A 7926-nucleotide genomic window follows, 5' to 3' on the forward strand; every position below is an offset into this window, starting at 1 on the left:
TATAGGTCTATTGTATTCAAAAGACTTTAAGATCACTTAAAATTACTGCAGTCATGGATCCTGACATTACTCGTAGTAATAGAGTAAACGTTGCACAAAGTGGTAATGGAGGCTTTAACTTAAACAAGTACTAGTAAAACTAAATTCAACACAAAGGGACCCAAGTGTACGTCGGGATGGTCTAATCATATCATAAAAAAACACAGCTAGTGTAAACAATGCCTTATAAATAAATTTAACGTTGATGTGTATTCGTTCTTGTTACATTTCATTGCAAATAGATAAATGTTAACAAAGTCAATCCAATTCGGTTTCTTTTCCTTTGCTAGTTATTACTTTACAATCCTTAAAACCTGATGCCTGAGTTTGGTAGTATAATCATCCTTAAAATGTATATTTTGAGAAATAAGAATATGAAGGGTTTAAAAAACATTTCCAAAGGTATGTTTTCACAAATGTTTTATTAAAGGGTTGGCTGGTTGGTAGTCTCCACTAGCATTATTATTTCAACTAAACCATTTACTCATTCGTTGGTTCGTTTTATTTTATTTAATAGTATTTGGTTTTATCATAAACCTAGATATTAAGTCTTGGCTTTTTTCTTGCTGCTGGTGCTGGTCAAAAAGGAGTAAGTAAGGGGGAAAGTTTTATTTGTATTAGAATAAAACCATTTATGATGCACATAAATAGGTCATCACTCTACATAGTTTTTATGGTAAAATTATTGATTTTCTTTATGTTCAAGTTATTGGGTATTTAACGTATTATTTGTAGGTTTATGGTTACTTACAAATAAATAATTTTTTTGGAGAATTGTTGTGTTGAAGAATTTATGAGTATTTGCTTAAAATAATATTTCGATAGACAATAATTGCTATAAATAAAAAGGGGTTTTGTTTGTTCAAATAGAGTGTTCTTTATAATTCAAGTGGGTGGTGTTGATAGTTAGATAATCAAGTAATTAGTAAGTGTTTATAACTTTATATTTCTATCCAGAGGAGATTTGCGCCATCAATACAGCTTCCAGATTAATTCGATATTTTAATCTCGAGGCTTCGAACTTTAACTCTACGTGTATGGCCTTACATCAATTAAGGTCCTCGATTCCAACTTAATATGGTCGCAATCTGTTCTCGTTTGTATTCATTATCTGTCCCAGCTTAGATATTCCAAGTTTATAGGTACTGTTGTCTAGGAGGAGATTTACGAAATCAAGAAGGACTCGAGATTTTAATCTAAACGCGTCGGACTTTGATATCTCAATAAAGGTCCTCAATTCCAACTTAATTAGGTCGCAATATCTTCTTGAGTGCATAAGTCATGTAAAGTTAATATGGTTTGCGGAACACGATGACCGGGGTAATGAAATCGCTGGATCGTGGCGCATAGGTACATTCAGATAAGTTTGGTTGCAATATCGATCCTAATCGACGAATTTTCGATCAAGGAGACAGAAATAGCTTAGCATGAACCAATTGCATGATTTGGACAGTATTAAGCATGTATCTCTGATGAATCTGATCAACTACATTAGATTTTGGGATGATTTTAACCCAAGAATAGTATGTTTCCCAAATTCGTCCAAATGAATTGTATGTGTGACTAAGGATATCACCACGAGTCCAAGGGCCTCGACGTGTACTCGCTAACTAAGAACCATTTCCGATTTGCACCAATTCGAGCTTGTGATTTTATGTGTCGAGGTTTTACGGTATTTGGAGATTCATTTAAAGTTTTTTTCATTTTTTTACAGATCACGCATGACTGGTGTCATCTTATTACGGAAAGACTCACAACAGCGCAACAACGTCCCCAAATTATTCAGCTGTATTACGAAAATCAGCGTTCTGTGAGAAATGTTTTTCGAGCATTTCGAGAAATAATTTCGGTGAGCAGTCCGCTCCTGAGCTCTAAATTGCTCTGGCCCTTTCTAATATGAGACTTTCCCAAATTCATCCCGTTAAGGGTGGGCGATCGCATTTACAATCCACATTAAACACACAATAAGTCCAAGGTCCTCGGTTCTGCGAGAAAGTTTTTCGTGCTTTATTGAGATATCATTTCGGTGAGCAGCTAAGTTTTCTTATTGAGGTTATGTGAAGTCAAAAGTATTAATTCGCGAAATACCGATAGCAATGCTCGAAAGAGTGATCGCAAATTGGACCTTCTGAGTGGACCACCAACTTTGTCGATGCCAACATTTGAACAAAACAAGTAAGAGAGCTATATTCGGCTGAGCCGAATCTTATATACCCTTCACCATATTATACTTCAAAATACAAATTTTAAATATTTTCAGGTAAACAAATTTTTTTTTTCCAAAGTTGTTTTTTTAATTTTTTGGAAAAAAAAATTTTGTTAAAAAATATTTTTTTCCGATTTTGACCCATTGTAGGTCCAACTTACTATGGTCTTATATACGTCGTTTCAAAGGTCTTTGAAATATCTATCATTAGCTATCCATATTGTCTATATTATTGACTTTGTAATCCAGATTTAGGTCAAAAATAGAGGTTGTCCTGGTTTTTTCCTCATATCTCAGCCATTTGTATATCGATTTTGCTGATTTTAAATACGAAACTTCTCAAAAGCATGTCTGAAGGAATTATTGAAGATTTGGATCCCGAAGATATCTGGGGTCTTCAGAAAATTTCAGCAAACAGGCGGACAGATAGACAGACGGACATGGCTTAATCGACTCCCCTATCTATAAAGATCCAGAATATATACACTTTATAGGATCGGAAAATTATATTGTGGAAATTACAAACGGAATGACAAATTTATATATACCCTTCTCACGAAGGTGAAGGTTATAATTATCTTTGAAAATTAAATGTTAAAGATTATTTATTCCAGTCATAAATAATAAAGATTCCAACATCAAATTCTATTTTAAGTGTTTCGTTTAAAATAAAAAAAGAACTCTAAATGAATCACCTTATTGTGGGTGGTATTGGTAAGAAATAAACATTCAATAAAGAATTAGAGTTTAAATCATGTCAAAATAGAGTTTTGTTTCCACTTCTAATATAGATTTTTATAGGTGTCAAAATTAATAACAAATTAATAAATTTTATTTAAAATTTGTTCCAAATTAGAATGATCACAAATCAATAACTACACCCAATATTCTTATTAAAAATTAATTTGAAATGGATATTTATAATTGAGAGACATTTTAACATGTTTATATTTCTTGTCATTTTTTTACAAAATTATAGAATTTTGATTTCTTTATTTTGATATCAATTGCAAAAGCAACCAATATAAAAACCAGAAAAAAATAAAAGAAATACAGGATGCCAAAAATGACATAAATGAAATGCCATTTAAAATGGTTTAATGATGTATGATTGGATTTCAAGAAGTCAAACTGAAATACTTTTTTTTTGTAACAGAAGTTAAACAGAAGTACTACATGGATGCTACGGATGGATGGATGTCATCACACAAATTCCCAAATAATTGAGAAACGAACAAGCTACAAATTTAAGTATTTCTTTTTGGTAATAATGATTACTAAGTAAGTAAGAAAAAAATAAAGAAGAAAAACTTTTGCCAAGCCGAAATATTTACACAGTGGTGGGTTTCTAAGAATTGTCTCTGGCCATGATAAAAAACCACAATACTCTTTTTTCACTTGTTACAAAAAAAAGGTAGTAAACACCATAAAACATCAATCGTTTCTGGTTTTCAAGAAATAAATAAAACAAAAGTAAAATAAATGTTAAGAAAGAAACCCGACTTAAATAAATATTTCAATAATGAAATGTACATACAACAATTTTAGGGACCATTTAATTGTTTTGGACCATTTATAAGGAAACGTACGGCAAAACAAAAATTCTACAAATAATTAAATGACATCAATGTTTTGTTGAATGACTTCGTTTTAGTTTATCTTAATGTTAAATTGCTTTCTTTTTGTATACACATATGAATGTTGTGTTTGTTTCTTTTATTTAACTTTTTGTTATTTGTTGCATCATGTTTATAAAATTGAAATACATTTTAATTAAAGTTATTCACTCAATACCGCTTGTTCTATAAACATAGTTGTGCTTACAAAACTAGTAAGAGAAATGCATTTATGGATATTTTTAAAATATTAACAAAAAATATTTATGGCAATATTTGCAACTAGTTGGCGCCTAAAAGTATACTATTGTATTGAATTGAGCTTTTATGAAGATCAAAATGCTGTTTTAATGCTAAAACCTTTGTATGAGAGACAACTCACAGTGGGGTCGATCAAAAGGAATGTGATAATAAATCTGTATCTAAACTACTGGTCCGATTGCAAAATAATGTTCAAGCGAATCGTACAGGAGTAAATTTTTACAGCTCGTAACTTGTTTAAATATGGACAATTTCAATGAATTTTGCATTGTTTTAAAATAAATAGGAATGTAAATAAAATCCTATTTATTTCTCTACTTTAAAAGATATTTGAGTTTTAAATTTGAAATTTTCGTTTTTTCATTTTATTTTTCGCTAATAGTTTCGGTAATAGTTGTCAAAGAAATTTTCTAAAAATATCACAAGGTTTTTTTCAATATCTCAATCCACCTATCGTGACAAATATTTTGCTCCTAAAAATATACTATTAAATTGAGATTTGTGACCAACCTGTTAGATCGCAAGGTAAAATATAGGGGGCAAATTCTCGCATTCGTAATCGAAATAAATTTCGGACGCTTATTAGCGTTCGAAATAAAACTCGATAGCAATCAGCACAATCGTTATAAAATTCTATAAATTTTTTTCGATATCGAACAAAAGAATCCCGAAAATAAAAAAAATTGCTCATTCGAATAAGTATTCGCTCGTATGCGAGAATAAGTCCCCAGAATATCTAAGTGGAACACTTTTGGTTTGCAAAACTTTGTACATCATATTTCAATACATAATTGTATATTTTTTTATTTTTTTCTATCTGGCTTTATATTGTTTTTCTCAAATATCTTCGTTAAACTTTTCAGAATATAAAAATATCATCTTATTTGTAATAAACTTCAAATGAACACGTAAAAAGCTTCATTGCAATATCTCAATCCGCTTAATCCTGCTCAATAGTCAAAGTTAATATACAGTACAACTTCGATAGTCCAAACACGCGCCAGTCCGGTCACTCCAATAATTCGGACGCTTCTACATTTCAGAAAATTTAAAATTTTCACCTCGACATGGTAATATTTCAACCAATACAATGTATTGAATACATTAACCATTTTCATAATAAAAACTTTGTTTTAGGAAACAGAAAAGTTATGAAAAGAGCAGAAAATCTAAAATTAGACTAAGCAAATGACAGGCCTCAAACTATATGTATCCGGATTGTCGAAGTTGCATTTACACTATATTTAATTGTTTTTGAACATGAGACCTATATTCGGCTGTGACGAATTTTATATACCCTTCACCAAAGTACTTTAACCTTCGCTTTACCAAAGGTTGTTTTTATATACATGGTTTACCAATACCCAGCACGGTGGTCACATATACATATGTGACGAACAAATTTTAAAAAATCCAAAAAACCTTATAAAAAGTTTAAAAGTTTTTATTAAATTCTACAGAACTCTAAAATTTGTTCAGTGAGACTAAATTTCATTTAAATCGAAACAAAATTAAAAAAAATATTAAACTACTAAAAACGAAGAGGTCACCCGGGTGGGTATTGGTGAAGCGATGGTTAAGATAAAGATTGAAAATATTTTTTGGTGAAAAAATATGAGTAAAAACTAATTTTTTGATGAAAAATATGTTTGGTGGAAAAAATTTTACCCATTGTCGGTCCGAATATCTACGACGTTATATACGTTGTTGGAAAGATCCTTGAAATGTTTACCAGCAGGAATGACAAACTTATATATTCCAGAGATGTGTATAAAAATGCCTAAACAAATTTTTACAGAATTTTAGCTTAATTATTTAAATTTTTCTCGAAATTATTAAACAATTTTCAATTTTAAAATGTAATGTTAATTTCAAAATGTACCCTACTACAGTACAATGGATACTATCAAACTATTATAACAGATTTTCCTATAAACAAATTTGCGTATAAAAGTATAAACATTTGTTTATAACAGTTATTTCTATAGAATAATTTTTGTAAAACAGTTTTTCTATTGAACAAATTCTGTATAATTGTTTTTCCTACAGAAAACATTTTGTATACTAGTTTTTTTTTATAGAAAATGTTGAGTATGACAGTTTTTCCAATAGAAAAGTTTGTGTATAACAATTTCTTTTTATAGATAAATCTTTCTATAACAGTTTTTGGTATATAAATATTTGAGTATAACATTTTGTTCTATAGAAAAGTTTCTGTATAACAGTTTTTCTACAGAAAAAATTTGTGTATAACAGTTTTTTCTATAGAAAATATTGTGTACAACAGAATTTTCTAATGGAAATAATAAAACATCTAAATTTTATTTTGCTTTCAAAACATGCCGATAAATATCGTTAACTTTTCTATGAGATTAAATTGATCAATATCGATTTTATGTGAAGCAAAAATGTTGGACTATTGTAAAATGAACACAATTTGTATACTATTAGAAACGTTATGAAAAAAAACAATATTGTGTATGTTTAAATATATTTTCAGATATTGAAAAACTTAGTTTAACCTTCGCTTTACCAATACCCACCCGGGTGACCACATCGATTTTATTGGTTTAATATTTTTTTTAATTTTGTTTCGATTTAAATGAAATTTTTACGCACTGAACAAATTCTAGAGTTCTATAGAATTTAATAGAACCATTTTAAACTTTTTATAAGGTTTTTTCAATTTTTTAAAATTTCGTTCGTCGCATATATTTATAGAAGTGTAGTGTCAATATCTAGTTTAAAATATACTTTTTTCCGATTGATCCCATTGTACAACGTAAGATCATATTATGATGATATTTATATAAATTATTATAACTATAATATTATTAATTAAAAAAACATTTGCTCAAAAGGAAAGATTATACTTGAAATTAAACACACTGATTATGGATTCTATTGTATATAAGGACAAATATCGAAAGTAAGTGCTCCACTTCTTTTCAAGAAGTTATTTGATATCATTTATCACTTTTTTCAGTAAATCACTAAAAACGTCCTTTACATTAGAAATTAATTAATACATTTTTGAAAGAAAACCATCAACAAGTACATACTTTACTTTAAAAAAATTATGTGACAAAACTGTATCCAATGCTATTTCCATCACCTAAACTGTATTTAGATTCTTTGTAGTTTGTTGGTGTATGGTTATATATTTAGTTTAAACATTTTTCATAAAAGACCACAGAATCAAAATATAATAAAAAAAAAACAAGATACATAAAATAAAAACGTATGTATAACAAAAATATTTATATTGCGGTAGAATATATACAAAAATATACACTTTATATATATAATTTTTATAAAGTTCGAAAAAGAAAGGATATACACGGAAGTATAGTAAAAATATGTAACATTTTTCCTGTGCCAGCTTGGGAAAAAGCTGAAACGTTTGTATAACAGTCTATGTGTGTATTTTAACTATAAAAATATTCGCACACAAACACAATCAGTATTGTACAAAAATAAAATTTTAAGGGTACCCTGCAGTTCAGGGATACTGATATGGATTGATGGAGTTGTTAGGCGCTTAAAGCCAGTACTAGTTACCCACCAACCTACTTGCAAGGCTTTTGATTTTTTTTCTTAGATTCATTTTACTTTTGCAATTCACAGTAATTCATACACGAATAACAACACGCCGATCAATTATTACCAATCTTCTTAGTTAGAGAGTTTAAGTTATTGAAGCACTAAATAAAAATTATGTCTAACCAATAAATACTAAGCTTTTGGTAGTTACCTAAAAAAACGAATACAAATATTTCAACTATCAACAGAAAGCCACATTAT

The sequence above is a fragment of the Calliphora vicina genome, chromosome 4 (assembly GCF_958450345.1).
Source record: "Calliphora vicina chromosome 4, idCalVici1.1, whole genome shotgun sequence".
Lineage (NCBI taxonomy): Eukaryota > Metazoa > Arthropoda > Insecta > Diptera > Calliphoridae > Calliphora > Calliphora vicina.